General features: G+C 41.1%; 1 long non-coding RNA gene across 1 annotated transcript in view; it reads left to right on the forward strand.

The window, feature by feature from the left end:
- Positions 1–24,402, forward strand: part of LOC143695515 (uncharacterized) — a 46,000-nt gene that overhangs the window by 16,644 nt on the left and 4,954 nt on the right. The window contains exons 2-3 of the long non-coding RNA XR_013184776.1: positions 5,215–5,314; positions 5,859–5,880. This is a non-coding gene — a long non-coding RNA (uncharacterized LOC143695515). The remainder of the gene's footprint in view (positions 1–5,214; positions 5,315–5,858; positions 5,881–24,402) is intronic.

Below are 24,402 nucleotides of genomic sequence, written 5' to 3' on the forward strand. Positions count from 1 at the left end.
GAAGAGCTCTGACTCCTTCTTCAAGCACCAGGCTGGGAAAAGAGACTTTCAAACACCTCTCGGGGTCACTGTGAGCAGCTGTAAAGATCCTGACAGTGAGCAGGAGCAGCCTGGCTGTGGGTGCTTTGCACCAGCTTGGCCAGAGCCCATGAAATCCCTGGGAGAAATCCCTGGGAGAAATCCCTGGGAGAAATCGGTGTCGTCACTGCGGCTCCGCGGCAGCGCGGCCGTTGTTGGCCATCTGTTCCCTGCTGACCTCTTTAGGGAGGGCTGAACAGAAAGAAAAGTACTGTCACTTCAGCCCTCACAGGGTCATCTGGCACTGCTCCCCCTTCCCCAGCAAGAATCAAAACTAATATTTCCTCTTGCATGTTGATGAAGCACTTAAAGGTTGGTTTGTTGTTGCTTTTTGCTCATATTTTTCTGGCTTTTCTCAGTTTGTCCCTGTGTGTTTGCACTGTTTGTTTTTTTTTTTTTCCATATTTCCTTCTTATTTATTTGACCTAGTTTTGCATGCTGCTTTCTTTTTTGAGTTGAGTGGAGAGCTTGTAATTAGGGACCAGCTTGACTCTTTTTGATTAATGACTGAGCCTGGATATCAAGGGAACAAAGCTGGCACTTTACCAGTCACACCAGCTCCTTCCCTTCACCCATATTTACTCTGCAAAGGTCACAGAGCTGGACCGTGCAAAGATGAAGCAGGAAACAAAATTAGCAATAGGCAAATCCAGAATTTGAGTTTATCTGTTCCAGCACTTGTGAAAACAAGGATTGCAGATGCTCTGGTGACCTCTTGCTTTGTGTAGGATTCCTGCTGTACGTGTGGGTATCTGCATTGTTGTTTAAATTCCTGGTGACTTCCAAGAAACAGCAGCTGCCTCTTCATATGAGACAGTATTTCAGGTGTCCTGAGTGAATCAAAGCCTGCCTTTCCAGAGTTTGATGCTCTTATTTTGATGTTAATTTTTAATCCCATTTCATCACCACCCTTCAAGCTCTTTTCCACCCTCAAAATTTCAGCCACTTCTTTCTTACAATGAGATCCTGAAGAATCTCCTAAGTAGTCATTTTCTTCCTCTTTGTTTGAAACTGTATGATACAGATTTGGAGAACTTGTCTTTGAGAGCTCATGTCTGTGCTGTCCAAACCCTCTGTTATCTGTTATCACCTGTAACAATGCATGGATCTATTAATTCCTTCCATAAAACCTCCTCAGCCTGCATTTGGATGTTTATTTGCCAGTTCCTTACAATTCTAGTTATAAGATTTTCTTTTTTTCCAGTATTTTCCCTCCCATCATCACTGTTAGGGAAAATGCCTGTGTAGGAACACACAATGGCCTCTTGTATGGTGAGGAAAGTCAAAACCAGAGCAGTGCTTGAGCAGCTGTGTGCAAGGTGTAGGATTTCTGTCAGTAAGAGTGACTTCCACAACTGTCAGAGGAGTTTATTCCAGCATAAAGTAGGATTTAAGGTGCAAGAGGTATCTTGCAATTAAAGTATGGTGGCTAAACCAGACAAAGGCATCTGTAGGCAGGGATTAGGAATGCTGTGCTGAAAAGGCAGTTTTCCTGTGTTATTAAATAAACCTTCAGCATCTTGCTTATACAACAAAATGAATGAGGTTGTTGAGGTTAGGAGCAGTGTGACATGGAATGACAAGAGAGACAGGTCTGTGTTTAGCCCTCAATTACTGCAGGAACTGCTGAACTCTAAAACACTGTGTGGGCAATAATACAAAAAGACTCTTACCTGAAGGTTGTTGAAGAACACTGTTCCCAAAAGGAATATTGCAAAATGCATCCAGAATGTCCCCTCAGTGCTGATCCACAATACCAGCTGTGCCTTAAGCTGTGGAAGCAGGAACACTCAAGTTCTTACATAGCTTAAAAAATTAATCAGCCTAGATTTGTTAATTTTTTAAAGGGATTAATAAACCTTTCAGCAGCAGGCAGTGACAGGCCAGAGCCACAGTGCTGGAGGAGTTGTGACCATGGCCTGCAGCTCCTCTTGCTTTCCTGTTCTCAGAGAGCTCTCAAGCACATGCACTTTAAAGATAACCTTGGCTTAGGCTTGGATTTCATAAGCAATTTGCAACCTGTGAAAACACCACTTCATTCTGTAGTAAAACTCCTTGCTCATAAAAATCCCTCCCCATTCAGATCCATATGTAAGAACAAGGCAAACTCCTACAGGGATATTCTGAGACACTCCTGCTTTAGAACATGAGCTTTGTATTCATAAATGTTTTAGCCTGTTTCCTGCAATAAAGATTAAATTGTCGCTCAGGAAGTAAAGCCGCAACATGTGCCTTTGACAACGTAATCAAACTTTATATAGCCATGTTTTTATTGTTTTCCTTTTGTTTTGCTCTTAGATGACTAATTTCTGCCTAAAAGTGACAGCAAGAGTTGCCATCTGAGAGGCCGCTTAGAGCTTTATTTCTATTTTAAGCATATATTTAAAGCACATGTATTCAGAAGTGTCATTATGTAAATCAGTTTTGAAAATTGAGCTCCATTAAAAATTGCAGTATCATTTTCTGAGCTAATCCAAGGCTATTTTAATCTCAGAAATGAAAAAATAACCCCACAACCAAACCTCAGGTTTCTGTGAGGAGTGGCACTTCTACCTCTGGTGTTGTAATTGCTGTGTTAATATGGTAATAAAATACGTTGTATTCTTAGTGGAGCAAAATATTTGCTGTTCTTGGATTTGGAAAATCCACTGGCCTGAAATTTGGAATATTTGGAAATTCCACTGCATTGCCTGGAAACAAAAATTGATAGTGGAGTCCAGTGTAATGAACGATTTTGGCAGTGGTGAAAGTGTCCAACCCTTTAAAGGCTTGGCTGGACCAAGAAAGGTTGGACCAGATAATCCTTAAGATCCCTTTCAACCTGGTATTATAGGAAAAGAACTTGATATTAAAAAAGAGGCCTAACAAGGAAGTTGGGTAATATGTACTCTTATAGCTTAAAGAAAACTCTGCATGTTAGGCAGAGTGGTGGTGGTGGTGGTTTGTTTTTGTGTGTGGTTTTTTGTTATTGTTTTTAAATACTGCCCTGAGTATTGAAGGGGATTTAAATGGAACTGTGGTGTTCTGGAATTGCAGTAATGGCATGGGGTTTCTTAAGTACCACAAGAGGAAACCAAAAAGTTTCTCATTTTACATGGACTTGTTTCATTCACCTGCTTTCAAAAACCAGAAAAAGCTGAACTTCCTCTGGCAATAGTGTGAGAGCTTGGGGGAGTTCACTGGAACAGGGCCTTTGTAGAGTCTGCTGTGACTTGGGTAGGGAGCACTGCAAATGAAGGACTGGATGTTGTTTCTTTGTAGTTCCTGAGGTCCTGGGGACTTCTGTTCTCCACTGAGCTAACAGGGATAAAGGCAAAGCTATTACAGTTTCAGCTCAGTTTCTTTTGGCAACCAAAGTCATCACTTTTTGCAAAGTCCTAGAAGAAGGCATTTAAAAGTACAGTTTCATGCACCTTTGTCTTAAGTGTGATTTAATATTTTTTTAGTGTAATGCAAATCCCCACCTGCAGTTCCTAAGGGCAGATGTTTCCCAAACCTCAGTTTACAGTACAGGGTTTAAAAGGTGGCCCCTGGCAGAAGCTGAGCAGGTGGTGAATTTGTGGCCATGACAGAAGGTGAATCAGTGGTTAAAAACCAGACAATTAATGCCATTTCATCTGTCTGGACCTCCAGTGGTGCACCAAGAGCTCCCAGATGTGCCCAACCTCTGGCTGCTGTTCCAGACCCTGGGTCTTGCCCTATCTCTCACTTCTGTAAATAGCCTGAGTGCTGTAAAGTGCCTTAAAAAGGCACTACCACCTAAGTTTAGAGCTGTGAATTGCTTTCTGCAGTGTTTATAGTTTGGGGTGACACAAGGAAAGGGAATCTGCTTCTCATTTAGTCTGGAGCTCCATACAGGATCTGTGTAAGCATTAAAACATCTGCATGGCCAGGATCAGTATTTTCAGGCAAGCGGAAAAGCCAAATCCCAGAATGCTCTTCAGCACCAAAGTATTAAAAGTTACAATGTTCCCTTTTTTATAACAAAGGGAAACTATGTAGGAAAATGCAAACTTGTTAAGAGGCAAAATGTTTCATGGGGAATGTCTGAAGACACAATGTGCAAAATTGTGGTCGTTTTCTCCTTTAGGGAAAGAGCAGTCTGACAGATAGTGACCAAAAATAAAGAGTTTTGTAACTAAAAAGCTTTTTTAAACAACAACAAAGATCCAAACAAAGAAAAGGGAGGGGGGCTGCAGGCTTTGGCAAGTGAAATGTAAAGCAATAGTAAATTAGGCTAAAAGTGGTCTTGAGGAGTAATTGGAAGGCTTTGAATCTAATAATAGTGATGGTAATGGCTTCAGCCCATCAGAAACAGCCTTCTCAGAAGATCTGTAAGGCTGATAAATGATCGGGACCTGAAGAGCTGTCAAGGAAGATAAAGCAGTTATAGAGAAGTAAATGAATTATTTGCATTGGTATTTATTGGAGAGGATGTTGGGAGGGTCATTGCTATAACCATTTATTTCAGTGATGGACATAGGAAGCAGAGAGAAGAAGGTTTCAGATAGGTTTTCTTCTTGATTTGGAAGGATTCAGGTTAATTTTTAATCAAGATGATACTAGAACAGTCTTATTTTGAATTAATGCAAATTTTTCAGCTAGAATTTATAGGATGAGCACAAAATATGATTATTGGAATTCATCTGGGCCTTAGTTTACAACTCTTGAGAACAAAATTGATGTGTATGGAAAATTAATGCAGCATGTGTTTGATCCAAAAGAGAAAAATAGTTGCAAAGTAATGTACTTGCTCATGATCTTCAAGGTATATTGTGAATCACAGCTGCTGAAAGCCAGCAGAACTTGCATTAATTACTTGGGTTTGTTCCTTTTTTTTTCCAGTTTCAAACTTTCTTTCCCTAGAATATGCTAATATTAAACAGTGCTTATGAGTGATTGTGGAAAGAGGTTCCAAATAAAATCTGTCCTTTCTGAATTCTCACTGCCTGCTATTTTATTTGTTGTGAGTTTCAATTTTGGAACAGCTCTTTTTTAGAGCTTTTATTGCAGCATTAGAAGCAGCCTTTTTTAGACATAAGATGTAGAAAGTTAGCAATGCAAATATGGATTATTCACCTTCCTAGAGAAACTTCATCTTACTGAAAAGCTCTTCCTAACCTTTGTTTTTATCAGGGAGAAAGAACAAGAAACACAAGAAGAGGAACATTTGATGGAAGAAAAGAAAAAGAAAAAGCAGGAAGAAAAGAAAAAGAAGGAAGGTGCTCAGAAAAAGGTTTGTTCATGTTCCTGTTGGAACTGATCCCTTCACTTTTAAATGTGACTCTGGCTACTGGTGCTGCAGCTTCACTTGTGGGAGTTTTAATTGGAAATAAGAATTGATGGCTGTCTTTTCTAGGATAAAAATCAGGCATCATAAAAAATTCCAGACAGATTCTAAAATAAGCAGGTCTTCTGTGAAAGGTGGTAGTGTGGGTGGGTTCAGAGGGAGGCTGGACCAAGTGACAGAAGTGAATTCTGCTGGGGGCTCAAGGTCCAGGAAGCCTCTGCCCCCCAGGAGAGGGAAGGCTGGGTGGTGGATGGGGCTGCTGCCCTCTCCAGTCACTCTTTACCCTTCCTCTTTGGCATCTCCTCCTGGCTTCAGGCAGACATTTCTGTCACATGGAGTTAAACTAAAATTCTCTAGTCCTTAAATGAATCAAATGCCTGATTTATGTGAGCAGTTTCTGCAAAAAGTTAGGCCTGCAGCCCTATAATTATTAGGTATCATTTGCAGTATTGACAAGTAGTTGATTTGTTTTGTTCTTCTCTTCTTTCAGGCTGCTGAACAAAAAACCAAAGGTAAATTCATGTTTATTCTCTGTGAAATGTTTGATATTTTTATAAGCTTGTTTGAAAAATGTGCTTGTACTTTTTATTCATTGTGTCTGTTTAATGAGGGGAGTTTATCTTACTAGGATTGTTATGTTCCTAAAGTTTTGTTGGGATTCTCAGCATAAGCTTTGGCTTATCTTGCTGGGTGTATTCTATGGCAGCCTTTTGACAAGAATATATGGATTAATTTTCTGTGAACCATAACACAGCATGTGTCATCTCTTTTGTCAAGACAGATGCAGTTCTCCATTTAGTTGTTAGTAGTTATTTATCTGTTTCAAAGACAAGTAATTGCCCCTTTCCCCTTGCACAATTCAACTCAATTTAATGTGTAAACTCAATTCATGGAGCTTAGAAGAAACTATTTCCCCTGCTGCCACCACTGCCTGTTTTTCTTTCTGTATGGCTTTTCTGCCTGGGAACTGAGTGGAGCTGCTTTGCAGCAGGGTCAGGAAGCAGCAGAGGTAAGAAATGCCTTCCCTTTTGGGGGCACTGGGCTGCCAGGTTCCCTGGGAGAAAAGTTAATGAAGCTGTGCCTTTCAGAAAGGTGAGGAAAAGAGGCAAGGTAATGTCTTTCTTCTGCATCTGATGGCTTACAGATCTTTTTGTGTCTCAGTTCTGGCCAGCTCAAATGCATTGTCATTTCTTGGTGGGTAATTAGGTGACAGACAGGCATAAATATATAAAATACTCAGGCAAGTGGAGCTTCTCAGAGTCCCAAAGAAGGAGAATTAGAGAAGAGCCAAGCTTAACATAAGGGCTGGACTAAACAACTTATGTTTCAAACACTTATGGTTTATTTATGTTTCAAACACTTATGATTTATACAGCAGAAATTGAATATTACTTTAGTAATATAAATAAAGTAATAACTGCATGATGAAGATACTGTACCAGTAATTTATTGAAACTCTGTCCTTTTATTTCTAAGTTTTTCCTGTGTAGAAAGGGAGAGGTCAGAAAGTTTTAGTTTGAATTCTGTAGCATCTGCACTGTGAGATTTCATGTAGTGTATAACACTGGATTTACTTTCAGGAGAAGGGAGCAGAGGTATGTGAGTCCCACCAAAATTTAAGTACATGAAAAACCTTGGAATTAAGATACATAAGAGCAATTTCTATCTAAATGAAATATTTCTGTTTTCACAGCATTGCTTGTTTTGTTCTCTGTATCAGCTCATTTCTGTGTGAAAAGGTTTCACTGTTCTATAATGGATTATAATGACTTTTTAATATCACAATTCAGCAGCAGATGTTTTTGCTGTCAGGGTAACTAAATTCATTTTCACGTGGTAATGCAGTGGCTCTTCATTTCTGTTACGAGTGAGACACAGAACCTTCTGCTTTCCCTCTGTGGGATGTTTCTATTTCTGTCTGTGTTGTGACAGCTTTGCTTTTAATTGCTTGAAACTGCCACGTTTGTTTCTAGTTAATAACCTCAGTTTTTCAGGTATGCTTGTGAGTTTGTTTCTTTCAAATTCAGGGACTGCATTTCTCCATCTGTTGGTACATTACAGATAAATACATTATCCATGTATTTAAGCATCTTCTATTGCTATAAAAGATGGATCAGGAAGAAGACAGCAGTGGATAAGGATAGTTATGTTAGAGATTAAGCAGCTTTGGCATTTATTGTTTCATCTCAAATGCAGTGATGCAGCTTTTTGTGGTTCAGCATCACTGGAAGGGGGGACCTGTCCTACAGAGAGACCAAACCTCCTGTTCATGCTCAGGACAAGGGCCAGGGGTTATTTCCAGTCCTGTAAATGACCCTTCTTTGAATTTCATTTGTCTGGCAAATGCTTGTTGCTTTTCAGGTTGCTCTGTGGAAATATTTTATTTCCTCTTTATAGTGCAGTTCCTTACATTTATCTTTAGGAGGGATGTGCAAGAGCTTATGAGGGGTAGCAGGAATTTATCAAAATAGATAAAATATTAATACAAAAATTAATGAGAGGAAAAATCTGACTGAGCTTTTTTCCTACAATATTCAGAGTTGACTGTAAACTTTATTGCAATGCTGCACCAAGTGCTTTATTTGGATACATTTTCAAGGATAAGTGACACATGCTACTAGAACTAAAAGGCAACACAGGGATTATCATTGAATTTAGTTAATTTATTTCCTATCTGGGACAGAGCAATTAAATTAGTTTTGATGACAGGATGGCACAGCAAAACTCAGTGAGTGGACTGCAGCAGGTAATGCATGCCAGTGAGCTGGATGTATTAAATCAGAGATTAAAGCTGGACATTTTGCAAAATGTAGATTTTGGTAGGTGAGATCTTAATAAATATGGCTTAATGGAGCTCTTTGTGGTAACTTAAAAAAAATTGCTTAATTTTATGTGTGTGTCACTGAGTTCTGCAAGTGGGTTGCCATGGCAGTGAGAGGTGCTTGCACTAGTTGGGTCCTAGTGGAGAAAAAGAAATCATACAAGTGCAGGTGGGATGTGGCAGGGTTTTTCAGTTTGTTTTTCAGCTGGCTGGGGCAGGGTGTGTGTGCAGTCCCTGTTTGCTCTCAGCAGTGTTTGTGAGGAGAAGGCACTTTGCTGAAGTGGGTAGGAAGGGCCAGGTGCTGAGGCTTGAGAGGGAGGGAGGGCTTGGCTTCTTCTGTGCTAGAAACCTGTGACCAAGGTCCAATTCTTTTCAATTAATGGTTAGTTTTTGATGGATTTTTGTGTCACAGAGGTGTGGAGTTGCTGTCCTGGCCACTAATGAACTCGTGTGGTTTGTTCGTGTAGCTCAGAGCTGATCTGGGCTGCTGCAGGTTCAGTCTCTGCTGAGGCCTCAGGAAAGAGAAGGGAAGAAAGAGGAAGGAGGTTTCCTGTGGGGGTGTGTTTGTGGTGTGCTGTCAGCTCAGCCTTGCTCTGAGGCCTCAGCCCCAGCTGAATGTTTCCATTTGTGATGTGGAGCACAAACCCTTCCAAAATAAACACCTATTTCCACCCTTAGGGGAAAGGTATGTGCTGCTGCTGGAGCCAGGCTAGGAGTGCTCCCTCACATCCACTGAAACAAATTCTTTTCTCTTTTTTAACAATGATCCAACCCTTTAAATCTTCTCTACATAACAGCTCCTTCAGTTTCTATTTTTTTCCCTGCAACGTTGTTTGCCTGAGTATTTTTGTGAGGCTGGATCTTTTATAAATACCCCGTTGGCAACAATTCTAGGGAATGTGCAAAGAAGAGAGATTGGAGAGCTGATAAAGACCTGAAATGTTTCTCAATTACTTGAAAACAAATGAAAGTAGTCTTCCTGTTCAGCTGGAGAGAAGCACTGCAGAATTAGATGAGGTGGGAAATGAGCAGGTTTTTATTGCAAATTCAAGTTGTTGTTCTTTTATGGTAATTTTTTTCAGAACAGGACTATTGAGCACAGGCTATTAGTGTTTATTTTACATGTATAAACTCTTGCCAGTTTATGTGCACTTGATCAAGAAGCTTTGTGTATAAAGGCTTTTCTAATGAAAACATTCAGCTGTAATTGTGAGCTCTGCTCTGTGTGGTAAAGGGTCACTGTATGGGAATGGCTGTTATTTAATAACAACAGGGGCTGTCAGGGAGCTGTGCTTGTCACAAATGCTAGCAGGGTGGGTTTTGCTGCCTGCTTCTCTTCTGGCCATCCTCCTGCAGGTTTAGTCTGCACAGGTGATCAGCTCCTTGCCTGCTCCACTCCCACCTCAGCTGAATGCATTTCTTTAAAGCTGATATAAAATAACTTAAGTGGTTTGTTACTCAAACATCCACCCTGGTAATTGAAAGGCAAAGTATCCATCCCACCCTCCAGCATTATATGCAATAAAGGTAAGTGCTAAATCTGCAAACAGAGAAGTAAAAACAGTTAAGTCTGTGTACTGCAGTTAGTGTAACGTAAAAAGTATTTTGGTAAATATTTTGATTAGAATTGTTAACTGGAAAATATTTTTATCCCTTTACTGTAAAGCAGAGCTGGTCAGTCTGTGCCTCTTGGACCTCCATGATCCCTGTAGGTCTGTCTGGCATGTTCATGGCATGGGAGCAGGCAGGGAGAGTTGGGCTTTCCAAGGGAAAATGGGAATTTCAGCTGCTGCTGGGGACTGATGGAGCAGGATTGCAGGAGCTGGAGTGGCCCTGGGACTCAGAGCCTGTCCAGCACTGCTGTCCCCTGTCCCAGAGGTGCAGTGGCTCCTGAGCTGAGCATCATTCCCTTCAGCTGTGCTCTGCTGAGGAGCTGTCCCCTCCCCCAGGCTGTCTGGGCTGTGTGCCTTGGGACTCCTCAGTGTGTGATGATTTTAATATGCAGCTTGCAGAGTCAGGGAGGTTGTCTGCAGCCTGGGAGATTACTCTGCCAACGTTTATGCTTTCATACATTTTATTTTGGGGGACTGAACAGAAAACATGTAGCAGTGTGTGGTTGCTGGGTAAACCATTGTGGTGTCACAAATGCTGGCATAGTTCTTTCAGGTTATCTGTTACCCCACAGGCAGAGCTGGATATTTTACCTGGAGGAACATGGTCTGCTCTATTAGAAAAGGGAGTTAAAAGGCAAAAAATAAATGGATGAAAATATCTGAGACTCCATCCCCTGCTCTGGCATTTCTGTTGGGATGACAGGAGTTGCAGCATACCTGTTTGCAAAGCTGGGTTATTTTTATTTCCAAATCAGCCATGTAGATTATTGCATATTTTTAAATTGATTCTTTACTTACCCTGCCCAAATGGGCTGCTAGAATTTTCTCTGCCTATGCTCATGTGTGTGTGAATCACCTTCCTGTAACCTCCATTCTGCTCATACAGAAATGAAGTTTGTGTATATTGATAATGTGCTCCTTCTGGCTGTGGTAGATGTTACTGATGTTTAGTGGTAGTTCCATAGGAAAGAAGGGAAAATGAAACTTTTTGGAGAATCTCATCAGGATTTTAAGTAGAATTCTGACAGAGTGTAACACAATCAGTCTTTTTTCAAAAGAAAAGTCTTGAGTTTTTCTAGTTTGTGTCATATTATTGTAGGAACCAGCAAAGGCATTTTCCATAAGATTAGGAAAATGTGTTCCAGCCTACAAATCAGGTATGACTTACAACAGATTTACAACCTCTGACTCATTTGAGTATTTATAGCTTGTGCTTGAATATCTGCCTCTGTCATCTTGTTAGTTAAGTGCTGTGTTTGTACTGAACTGCTGCACATTGTAGTGACAAAATGTGCCATAAATCATCATTGCAGAAGGAGGGGGAGCCCTGCAATAAGTTCTTCAATTAGATCTTAATATGCAGTCACTTGATAACTTAATAATAACCTGTGGCCATACGTTAAGGCTTTGTAACACAGAAATGTTTTCTTTTTGATAAACGTTATCATGGGGGTGTTCTGCTACTATAAGTATCTTTAAACAAACATGAATTTGTTCATAAAACCCACTGAGATATCACTTCTCTGATAGAGGAGTAATTACCATTTTACAGCCTGCACAGAATAGAGGATGGAGGTAATTTGTGAGTGCAGCACTGGGTGAAGAGGAGTAGAAAATGCAAAAAGATTGAAGTAGACAGGAGGAGCAATTTGCATAGTCAAGGAGACAAAGCAAAAATGATGAGCTGGGAGAACTAGAGTTAAAATACTAAAGAAAAAAAAACTTTGGTTTCCTACCTGCTTTTCTTTCAAGACAAGTGACTGTGAGGTATTTAATAAGCTTTTTGCTCTCACAAGTGCAAGAAATATTATGAGTACCTTCAACATTGCCATTGTGAAGTGAAGGAGAAAAGGTCAACAGTAAATATATAAATAATCTGTGGCAAACATTATTTGGGTTTGTAGCTCTTTCTGTATGTGTCTTGCTGGTTTGCAAGTCAAAGGTGCCCAAAGAGAGATTTGCATTGATAATTTTTGCAGGGTTTGTCAGGGCTGGACACCCTGAGCCTTCTGAAGTTTTAAATCTCTGTAGCTCCTGGGAAGCTATAGATTCCCCAGCTTTCAAAGAAATGCTCTTTTCAGACAACAGCACACCATAGCAATTAGTACAGGCTTTTGGGAAAACATTTATCTCTTAAAGTAAAACAAACACATAACTCTGGGGTTATTTGAAAATAAAAGAAGTAACCATGAAATATATTCTTCCTAATGTACTCCAAGCTTGAGCTGGACTTACAGAACAGCTGCCCCCTCAGAGGTGCTTTGATGTCTTTGCCTGGAGTTGCTGCTGCTGATTTGCTCCAGTGAAGCACCTCCAGTCCTGGTGATGCCTGGAGAGGCAGCCTGGAGCAGAGCCTAGACAGAGTTAAAGGAATAAAATAGGCATTTATTTGTCACTATATTTTCTGAAAAATCCTTCCACCAGGATTTCTTCTCCTAGGAGGCTGAGAAGCCTCAGAAAAGAATGCAAACAATAATTATCTGATTGCTTGGGAATGTGGTCTGGAGATTGTTTACCAACAGGTACATTTTTGATTGGTTCCATGTGAATTGGTTTTAATTAATGACCAATCACCATCAGCTGTGTCACACTCTGAGGAGTCAGTCATGAGTTTTTATTATCATTCTTTTTTAGCCTTCTGATGTCTCCTTTCTCTTTCTTTAGTGTAGTTTTAGTATATAATTTCTTTTAATATAATATTATAAAATAATAAATCAGCCTTCTGAGAACATGGAGTCAAATTCTCATCTATCACCTCATCTGAGAACCTCACAAACACTGCATTTATTGAAAGGCCTTCAGAGGATACACCTGGGGCAGTACAAGAGCCCAGCCAGGGCTACACCCAAGATGGACCCTGAGTCACGAGTTTTCACACTTTTATAAGTTTTGGTCCATTTTGGTATTAGGGTTCATTGTCCAATTACAGCTCCAGGTTATGCAGTCCCATCCTCCCAGATTGCTGTCCTCATTTTGCTGTTGTTTACCCTTTCTGGGCCTGAAACAGCCCAAAAGCTCCAGTAGTGTTGTGGGCTGGAAAAGGATTGTTTTGTCTGACTGAACTGTGAAGAGAACCTGCTAACCCTTTATATGAAGTTCAGAGTCACACACTAAGGCAGTACAGAATCTGAAAAATGTGAAAGGTAAAACTTAAAGTATCTCTGGTCAGTGCTTGCCTTGTGAGCTTTGCAGATCCCTCATCTGGGAATGGAAAAGCAGGTAAGGGCTCCAGCAGATACTCCTAGTGCTCCTCAGGTAGTTTTTATTCTCCTTAGAGATTGGCTGTTGTAGTTTGCTGTTCTGCAGATTTTGGCATGTGCTCATAATATAAATACAGGCAGAATATTGCTTTTTCTGTTTCCTCAGTTAGGAATTATATGGGTTTATCAGGTTGAAGATGGCAAGAGCCTGACCTGTAAATAGTTCTAGAATTAGATAAAAATGGGAGTTTTCCAACACTAGACACAGTTGGTTAAAAGCACTTTTCAAATGCTCTGGGTCGTAAGGGTTGATACCCTGCTTGAAGGCAGCAGGACAACCTGTGCATCATCAGATTTCTCTTTACATGAGCCATTGTCAGATGATTTCTAGCCTAGGACATTTTCTCTCTAAGAATACCTTTTGGAGAGAGAGCAAGCACAGACTGGGTAACACCAGCTAGGCTTTTCTAGTCTAGACTAATTGTCAGTGGGAAATGCTCTCAGATAAATTCCAGTTTGCTTTCCCAGCAACAAAACTGCCAATACAGTTGTGGACACCTGGGTATTTTAATAGATAAATTTTAACCCAGCTGCACAGTGCTAATGGTGTTGGTTATGATCAAACTGCATGCTGGGTTATGGGCACTTATCTGCCCACAGTGGGTGCTTGGCTCCCTGCTGCTGTTCCCCAATGCAGTGTGTGGAGCATGTGGGTTGTGAAATAGTCCAACTGCTGCTCTTTTGGCATTGCAGCAGCTCAGGCATTGGCAAATGTTCTATTCTTCTGTCAGGCTGCTTGTATAATAACTGTTTTCCAATTATAAATAGAATGTTGTCTGATATTTGCCCTCCATCAGAGCATATATGCCCCAGTATTTCCTTTGCAAGATGCCACTTTTGTATCTACTGACAGCAACCAACACCCATCCCACATCTCCTCCCCACCCTGCAGAGATTTGTTTCCTTGGAAGTGATTTAACAGCAAAACTATAAGCACACTGTTCATCAGTGTGCTTCTTTCTCCTTTTACTTTCTGAACTAAAGTCTGCTGTTCACTTTTATTGTTCTTTTAGAGAAACATGTCCATGAAGGGAGTTCCTTTTCTGTCTTGAGGCCTGGCTCACACAGGTTTTCATGGAGAAGGCAGCTAACAGTTTCCCATGAAAAAATGACCTATCAGCTTTGATTTATCTGCAGCGTGCTGACCACTTTCCATTATTAGATTATCATCTTGCTACCTGGAGGAGGCTTGTAAGGCATATAAATATAATGTTGATAAGATCTGCAAACTGTGAGCTGGAGGAGAGGTTCATCAAGAAATGCATTAGCTCTCTTTGGTAATGATTGTTTTGAGATACATGCTGGGTTTCTAAGGAAAGGGAAGGATGAAATCCACTTTGAACTGTAACACTCCTGGAATAGTTCCTGTACAAATGCTGCAGAGGGTTATCTTGGGAAAAGGAAGGGAATGAAAACGTGTTTTTGATTCTTTTACACTGTGTGTGAAGCATTTGGCCTGAGGGACCTTTGTGTTCTCTTGTTGACTGTCTGGTGTTGACATTCCTCTACTCTGAGAGCCCTTGGCTTCCCTGTGTTTTGCTAGATTATTTTAATGTTTTTCCTGAGTTGTTTAAGGTGGTAGCCCATACTTTACAAATCCTACAGGACTATTTAAAATGTCTCTTTAACCAGCTCACACTCTGGTAAATGCTCCAAAGCTTCTGCTCAGTTGTGCATGGTGCACCTGATCCTTCAGGTTATTCCTGAACTGGTTCAGGCAGTGCAGAGTGCATTAGCATCCAGAGAGGAGGTGATTTTCCCTGCAGGCATCCTGCCCCTCTGGGGTGGCAGCAGTGGCTCATGCTCAGCTTCTTGTGGGAGCTGTGTTTAACAGCAGCACTGAATCCTGCCCTGGGCGTGGCAGCCACTGTTATTGTCACCTGCCCCATGGGAACAGCTGAACTTGCTGTGACTCAGGCTCCTGGTGACCTTGCCTTGTTAACAGAAGTTGTTCTCTGTTTTAGCATCGTCTCCTGAAGACCTGTCCTGCTACCAGGATGCTCTTAACATTTCAGGCAGAATTTCTCATTTGGCTACTGTTACTGTCTTTTTTTCATAAGCCAGATTTTTTTTCACCTTTAGGTGGCCAGACAGGCTCTCCTGAACTTCTGTTTTGAAGCACATGAGTTACTAATTGAGAGAATTGATGATTCTTCAACTCTGTTAAAAATTCAAATGCCACCTTGAGGTCTTACTATCACAGCACTAGATATATCCCTTTAGATGAGCAAAAAGGGATGGTCTTAACCCTCTCCCCTCTCTCAGACAGTTCTTGAAAGATGTTTTGATTATTCTTGGAAAGGCATCTTCATATTCAGTGTGTCTTTGCTATAACTGAAGCCCCTTCTTTGTTGGCTGACCTTCCCCTCCACTGCATACACCTTTTCCTGTCTCCTTTTTTAACTCAACAGGCCATCAAGTTTTCCCTGGTGCTACCATTTCCATGCTGTTTTTCAAACTATAATAATTTATGGTTTTCTTCTTTGGAAGTCCTTCCAGTTAGTGGAGAATTATTTTTTTTAAAATGCAGTATCTGTATGTCGTGGTTTAACCCCAGGCAGGAGCTGGGGCTCACTCCCTCTGGGCAGGATGTGGAGAGAATTGGAGGAGTAAAAGTGAGAAAACTCGTGGGTTGAGATGAAAACAGTTGAATAAGTAGAGCAAAAGTCACACAGGCAAAGCAAAGCAGGAGTTGATTCCCCTCTGCCATGGCAGGCAGGTGCTGAGCCATCCCTGAGGGAGCAGGGCTGGGGAAGACAAACACCACCACCCAAACATCCTCCTCATCTTCCTCCTCCTCCCCCAGCTTTGTGTGGTGATCATGGCACCATCTGCTCTGGAGTATTCCCTCAGCTCAGCTGGGGTCAGCTGTCCTGGCTGTGTCCCCCCAGCCTCCTGGCAGGGCTGAGGAGCAGAGCAGGCCTTGGCTCTCTGTGAGCACCACTCAGCAGTAACAAAAACACTCTGGTTATCAGCACACATCCAAACCACAGCCCCACAGCAGCTCCTGTAAGAAAATGAACTCTGTCCCAGCCAAAACCAGCACACTGTCATTGGGGAGTTATTGAGAAGCCCCTGAGTTAATCTGTGGGCAGTAACCTGCTGCTGTTCACAAGTAAAAGCTAAGGCTGATTTATTTTCTGTGCCTTTCACCCCATTGCATAGCTCTGTAATCCAGGCTGTTCAGGGCAATGCTAATTATTCTCTTTCACTTTTCTGTCCCTAAACTCATGAAAAACTCCCAAGTTTCAGATAGCTTATCCCATAAAGACCTCAATTTGATAATGTGCAGTTTCTTTTTCCATTGCTCCTGTTTAATCACTACCCATTTTCCCCCTGCAGGTAGTTCCCTGAAGTATACATTTAAATATATTCCTTGCTTTAATTTCCCACTGCAGTTGTTTAGGCTTGATTGACAAACCATGAGAACCCTTCCTGCAGGTGCTGGGGGTGTCAGGCTGTCCTGTCCTGCTGTACATGTGAGCACCTTGCATTTCCTTTCAAAACAGGAGAAAGGCTTCAGAGTCAAACAGGAAGAAAATGTGTTCAGTGCCACCTTTCTGACATAGGCTCCATCATAATTCATGTCTTGCTACAGCTTCTATATCTAACTGCCAATTTCCAAGAGCAATAATTTATTTTTTTTTCTTTGTTGTATAGTTATCTCTAATCTTGTCCAGTGATCACTCTGAAATCAGGTGAAAGGTTGTCTTCAGCCTCTTCAGTTGTTCAGCTATTCCTTCCCAGAAAAGATCTGTAGAAGACTTTGTGATTTGGTACCTTATTATAGCTACTAAGACTTAAAAAAAAATTATATAATTCTAACTTAAAATCTGTGGATAGTAACTTAGATGCATAGTAACACTGAACACTTCAATCCATAATCCCATTTTACTGATAGCTGGAGTGCAGGTGGGATGTTGAAGCTCATCTTGTTCCACCCCACAGGGATGTCACAGCCTTAACTCACATTTGCTGGAGATTCAGGGAATGTTTTAATCCTTATTTACCATATTTATTCTTTTAGTGGCAGTGCTGCCTCTCCTGGGTGTTGAGCTGAGCTGGTGGTGGGGCTGATGTCATTGTCACCCTGTGGCCAGTGGCAGATGTGACAGCTCCGTGTGCTCCCTCTGCTGTCACCAGCTGCATTCTCAGCACAGGCACAGCTTCTTCCTGAAACCCCAGTAATGGATAAAACTGAATCATGTGGTTCATAATTCTGAGTGATTATTGTTAAATAGCCCCTGGTTTTGCCCAAAGTGTCTCGGTGTGTTAGGAGTTCAAGTCAGGGTGGTTGGACAGCACAAACACCATCACCTGCAATTTTCACTCTTTATTTACATGAGAAATTGGGAGCATTATAGATTTGCCTCCCAGCTGTCTGTCCTCCAAAGTGCAAAAATCTACTTTAAATAACAAACTTAATAATGCATTGTTGGCTAGATCTGCAAAGCCATTAAAGGGCTGTTATTTTTGTACCCTGCCTAGGCAGACATGGTGTTTTCCTCTTTGTTTGCAATTGGCTTTACTGCAAGACATTTTCATTTTTTTTTCTGCAAAAAGCAGAAATGAAATCCTTTGGAAACTGCACACACTCATTGAAAGTGTGGAGTTTACCCAAAGTGTGAGTGGGGAGGAAGAATCTTAGGATGTCACTCATTAAAACAAGTTGTATTTCTTCTTAACGTGCTGGTGTTACCTCTTTTAGCTAAGTCTAAGCCCATTTCTGTGTAATAACTGTGTGTAATGCATGTGGAGTAATTAGGTATTCCTTCCTAGTGAGGAGAAGACATGTGTCTAAAATAAACTGAGCAGAATTTTTGAATTAAAATGAAGTAATAATATTAAGTTATTATTAGTAATCTTTATTAAAACATCTTTAATTTCTTTTAACATTCATGTAATAGAATCTGATTTACTGGGAGTGGCATTTAATTAATTTAATTCAATTTAGAGAGTTAACTCTATTACATATTAGTACAGAAAATTACCTCTGAACAGTCATTTCTCACTGGTGACATGCAATAAGTTAATTTAGCTTCCAGGAGTTCGTTTGGGTGCATTGTGACTTCTTGGTGAAAGTTGCTATGGTGACACAGGCCTGTCACTGGGACAACAACCCTGCTGGAAACATGGGATGGATCCTCTGGCCTTGTTCTCCCTGCCCCATGTGCTGCTGGAATCTCAGGAAGAGCTTCCCTGGGCTGTCCTGCAGGATGTGCTCAGCAAATGAGCTCACTTGGAGTTTCCTTTGGTTCCACCCCACCTGCAGGGAAATGATTGCTGAGCCCCCTTCAGCTTTCAGTCTGCTTTTCTTGAAGAAATTTTCCTGAGGAACCTGAGTAGGAGAAGGTGTATAAACTGCTGGAAGTGCTTTCTTCATGTTTCTGAATAATTGAAATCCTGGTTTTCATATGTGGCATTAATGCACAATGGCACTGGAAACTTAAAGAATCTGTTCAGCCATAAATGAATTAATGAAGAGTTTACTTCAGATTCAGTGTTGAATCAGAAATGAAGAGTTTGTTTCTGACTGTCAGGTAGATGAGCTCAGAGTTCCAAACAAAAACCTTCCAGGAAAGAGACCAGCATTGAGAAGCTCATTCAGAAAAACACTATTGCATATGAAATGTCATGTTTAGGTTTAAAAGGAAGTATTAAAAAAAATGAAATATAATTTTTAAGTTCAGTGTTTTTTCTTCCTCCCCCCACTGCAGATCTGTATACAGATTTAAACACTCATTTGTTTGTTTTATCTCTAGAGCATGACTTTAATTTAATTTGGTTCAACTGAATAAGGGATCACTCTTCATTTTGGGCTTCCAGTTCTTCTCAGCTGTTCCTTTCTGAAGGCAAGAATGACATTTTTGTGTCTTTCAAATGCTAGGAACTGCATCCAGAGAAGGATGTAGAACCCCAAACAGATTTTTATGATGCAAAATCTGTGAAGTTTTATTATTACAGTCCCCTAAAGTGATAATGACATCCCTATGGGTTCTGTATGTTAAAGACCTACTTGCTCAAAGCAATGATTTTCAAAATAATTCTGTGAAATAGAAATGAACACATATTCAGTTATCCTAGTAGGGACACAAGACTTTTTAACATGTAAGGCCAAAATATTTTAGGTGTACCTTTCATTGACTTGGCTCCATGAACAATTTCTCAGGGTGATGCTACTGAAACTTGGAATAAATCCACACTGCCAGGAGTGGGGGAAGCTGGTCCATGCTGGACACTCTGTTGGCTCTGCTTCAGTTTTTCCTGCTGACTGATTTACAATGATAGCTCAGATAACTCTACACTATCTTTTGAGCTGTAGTATAAACAGAATAAGTCTTGTTTTGAGATAGAATATGAACTGGAAAGGTTATGCCAGAATTACAGAGGCCTGTTACTGGTTGCTCACAGAATTGTTGCCATTTTAGTGTCACACATAAAATATTCATTTGGTGCCATAAATGCCCATGACAGGAGGGCTGAGGCTTTGTGTTTGCACAGCCTTTAGCCAGTGTGACATGTGTGCCCAGTGCATGGTTCCAGCAGCACAGGCAGTGTCAGCCAACATTGCACTTCCCATGTGAGCAGCAGCCCTGTCATCTGCAGGCAGTCACAGCCTGCTTCCATGGGCATGCCTGAAAGGGATTAAATATCACTGCAGCCTGCTCCCCCAAAACAGAAATGAAATACCTGGAGGAGCTGTATTTCTGCTCTCCAGGAGAAAAATGTGCCTGTGTGTAGTGATGAGATGTGGCTGGGCTGTTGGGCTCAGGGTGTGTCCACCCTCCCCAGGCCTGAGGCTCCCTGGACACTGAATTTGGGGTACACAAAATCATACAGGCACACCTGGCAGCTCAGAGGTGTCCTGCACTCATTGATCTCTCTATCCAAATTAGGATATTGATCCATAAATATCCAAATTAGGATATTGATCTACACACTGGCAATTTCCAGGCATTCCAGAAAATACCCTGGGAGTCCTTACCTTCTTTCCAGCTCTGATGTTCAAGTGGAAAAAGAGGTGTTGTACCTGCTGTAGCATGAGTGTTTAGTATTCCCTGTTGTCCTGGGTGGGATGGCAGCACTGGCTGTCCCTGGGACACCCTGAAGCTCCAGGAGCATCCACCCAGCATGGACAGACTGTGGGTACAGCACACACTCCAAGAGGGAATCTGTATCTGAGAATCTGTGCTCTGTGTGCCAGTGCTGAGTGGTCTCTGTAGAGCAACCCCAGCAGAAGTGATGGGGATATGGGCTATGGGGTATCTTAACAGTACCCAACCACATCTGTATGAAACAGGAAGCATTTTCACTCAGATTCACTCTTCAAGCCCCAGCTGAAGAGTGGGCTGGACGTGTAGATCCATCACTGTTCAAGGTGAAAGAAATTCCAGGTTCTTGTCTCCAGTAAATCAGTAGATACTGAGGCTATCCTCATTTTTGATTTCTTAGAAATGTATGATTTACTGGGAATTTGCATATTTATTTGTTTGTGTGCATGGTTTTAAGAATTTGGTTTCTGGAGTAAATAAAGAATATTTACTCCTCAGTCTGTGCCTGGAAGTGCTCTGTGGAAAGGAGGAAGAACACGTCTGGTGTGATGGCTGTGCCATTTGTAAATTTGTTTTTAAAAAACTCTCTTGCATATGAAAACTGTGTAAAACATTGTCTAATGAGATTAAATGCATACAGTCAGTTTAATATTGAAGGATTCACTTCCTGCATCTGCCCAGACTTCTTAGGTGACTCTGTATGAAGTTATTTAATCTGTTATTATATGCTTGAATTTTCCCACTGGCACTTGCAGTGATGATAGTGTTGGTTTTGTGTAATTTAACTTTAAGCTGTTTCCTGTCTTCTCTGACTCTTTTATTGTGTAGTTCCTGCTGGGGGTACCTTGCCTGGAGCAACACTGAGGAGGCTTTGGAGTGAAGGGGGAGCACATGCCCATGGCTGGCTCCTGCCATCCTTTGCTGTGTTCCTGAATTGTTGGAATTGTGTTTGGGATTGTCTTTGGGATGTTCTCATGTCCTGTTGGTGGGATAGAACTTATATTTTTCCCTAGTGGGTCTTTATACAATTAGTTGTTGGAGTTTAGATGTTCCTAAGTACTCTGGGAAGGAATGCAAGATGTGAATTCTCTGTGAGGAGCTCTGACCAGTCTATAGGAAAGTGTTATAAAACCTGAAAATATTCTGCCAGCATTTCTAACCACTTGCTGAGAATCCTTCTCTTAATTCTGAGCTGCCCTCTCACTTAAATTTTACAGTAGTAATTTCCTGCACCAGTTAATTCCTCTCAGCAATGACTCTTATCTCCCTCCTGTCCTTTTCAGACAGTTGTTAATGCTGTTGTTTCTTGATGTTATTAATATGGGTGATTAAAAACTTCTAATAGCTTCATTATTTTCCTTTAGAATAGCCAAGTTCTCTGGAGGTGGGAGTTGGGTTTGCAGGAGTCTGAATTCCAAGTGTGATGATGTGGTAAAGGAAATACTCCTGTGCTGAGGTGTCAGAGGCTTCAGGACAGAGAGCAGCTTTTAGTTAGCTGAATTCATTTATTTATTTATCTGTTGCTTTTCAGGGGGTAGCATTTGGGCAGGTCTGTGTGCAGAGATGTCCATGATTAATGCTGCTATTGGAGAACTCTCGCTTGAAAGGAAACAGATGAATTGTTAATTCTTGAAAGTTACCATCTGTTAGCAGTTCACGTCCTGCAGGAATGCTGCTCTGTGAATTTAACTGTTTAACCACAGTCCTGCTTCCTAGCTTGGGCTGCTGAGTTTGAGGCCTGGTGTGTACAGTCCAATTTGTGCTCATCAATTAGCTGATGGCAAACCCCATGTGTGTGCACTCAGAGCTTTCAATAAACATGAGAGAGTTTGGCTTGCAGTGGGAGAGCATCATATTTACTTTGGATTATCAATCTATTGTTGATGACAACCTATCAACCTAATTAGCTGTACCATTTTTAATGGCACAGCTAATTAATTGTGAATTTAAAATTAAAATTATAATCAGTGTTAACGTGGAGGAAAGCAGTGAGGCAAATATTAAAACTGTTAAAAGTATAAGTATTCTTCACAAGATTGCTGCATGTGACACCAACCTGAATAATGTAGAATAGGATCGAAAAAAACCTTAAAAATACATGTTGAGTCACCCAAAACAGGTTTTGTATCTTTCTGTCAAAAGATGTATTTGTCACCATCTCTGCTGACAGATCTGAAAGAAAAAATGTAGATGCTGTTCCAGAAAGGGAAACAAAATCCTGTGTCTGAGCTCTGAAGTACTCAGGAATCTATGTTTTTATTAGGAACTTGTCCAGCCCCTAAGAAAAAAGTTCAGTTTGTGAACAGAGTTGGGCTCTGACCCTTTGCTGCACAGAAGTTCTGCCTCAGGGTGGGCTGTGCTGGGCTTACACAGAGGGCTCACTGTGGTGGTGAAGGGATAAAATGTCACTCAGGACTGAGACCATTTCAAATTTACATTAATCAAGAACAAAATGGAGAGGATCTGCAAATAGGGCTAGTGAAGAAAGGCCACATCTGAAACTTATTTAAAAACCAGCAGAAGCTGGTGAGAGTGCTGTGACTGTCAACCTGAGAGAAAAAGGATTTCTTTGTCATGGCTGAGGGAAGTGGGAGAACTGAGTAAGATGGATTTGGAGCTCTGTTTTACATGCAGAGTGGTAGAAAATGTGCTCTAAAGGTTCTTGAAAGGTCATTTATTCCATCCTCTTGCCCTGAGACAAGATCACCAAATGTGTATCATGTCTGCAGATAATCCTTAATCATCCTTATTGTTGGAAATGTAAGTCCAAATCTCCCTGACTGCCATTTAAACCCAGCAAGTCTTGTTTTATTCACTGTGGGGTGGAGCAAATTATTCAGTTTTCTTTGTATTTTTTTAAATTTGTGTACCCAGTGCATTGTAGACTGACTACTCCCTTACCTCTGCCTGCTGTGGTAGTTCCCTTTTCCAGATTCCCATTTTCTTTGTGCCCTTTTCAGGTGGTCCAGCTCCATCTGGAAGAGCTCTGGGTACAGCCAGGGAAGGCTTTGTGATGCCAGGCTCCAGTAGATGGGCTGCTGGGTGTTTATCCCATTCCACCAATTGGAATCTTTACAATCCAATTGGAAAATTCCAAACTAGAATTTTTACAATCTTCTTGAATATCTTTTCCTCCTCTTTGGTTTATGATCTGCTGAAACATTGCTTCTTTTTCTGCAGAACTGCTGTGGGGTGAGTTGTTTGCTGTTCTGCATTTAATTCCCCCTGCTAATGACGTGATTCTCCTTGTTGAATTGTAGCAGTTTTGTCACATCTCCTCTCCAGTTCCTCACTGCTGAGCTCTGATCCTGTCACACAGCAATCTGACCACCCCCATCTTCCTTCTCCCATCTTGGTGTCATTTGCAGATTTAATAAGGATGTTCTCTAGTCCATCATCCAGCTGTTAGGGAAATATTGAACAGCGTAGGCTCGGATCAAGTCCCCGTGGAATCTCTTCTGAAACATTTTCTGTTTTGACAGCAAGCCATTGATTCTCCCAGAGAACATTTCAACCAATTTCACATTTTGCTCACATTTCCCCACTTTGCTTATGACAATATCAAGTAAGAATGTCACTTCAGCAGCCATTACATAGTTAAGATACATAGAGTGAGCTTTGGCTGGTGGGACATGGGTGGGAAATGTGAGCAAACAGACAGAACTTGTTTGAACTGAGGGGAATGACAGGGTCTGAGGGATGGGAGGAACAAAGGAGTGTCTGGGGTCAGCTGGATTTGTGGATACATTGCTTTAGAGTCAAAGTGGAGGTGGGGAATGAGGTCCTCAATGCTTCTCTATTTCATACCTTTGCATAAAGCCAGCTTTTAAGAACATAAGACCTTCTATTGTTGAGAAATTCTAATAACTGATCCAGAAGTTTTCCATGAACGTTGCAGCTTTCTCTTGATTCCTACTCTGAGTTCAATTGCCTGGCCAAAAAAAATTTAAAAAAAAAAATCAAGTTCTGTGTAGAAAGTCCAAGTTGGTAGAAGTCAGAAGTCTGTCAGGAGAAGTGGATTTTAGATGAGATTTTTGAACTGGGGTGGTGAAAGACTGAGGAAGGAAATGTTGTAAAGGACAAGAGAAGAAAGTGGAGAGGAAATGTCTGGAAGAGGAAGCAGAAGAAGCTGCACCATGGTCAGCTCTGAGGGGGGAAATGAAGTTAAACCAGGAAAAGACTTCATTTGTTCTGGGTATTAGATAAATGATATCATCAGGAACTGGCCCAAGGTCAAGACATTTCTTTAAATAAATGGTGACAAAGTTCTAAAGCCACAATAACTAAT

This window comes from Agelaius phoeniceus, chromosome 19 (assembly GCF_051311805.1).
Source record: "Agelaius phoeniceus isolate bAgePho1 chromosome 19, bAgePho1.hap1, whole genome shotgun sequence".
In the NCBI taxonomy this organism is placed as follows: Eukaryota; Metazoa; Chordata; class Aves; order Passeriformes; family Icteridae; genus Agelaius; species Agelaius phoeniceus.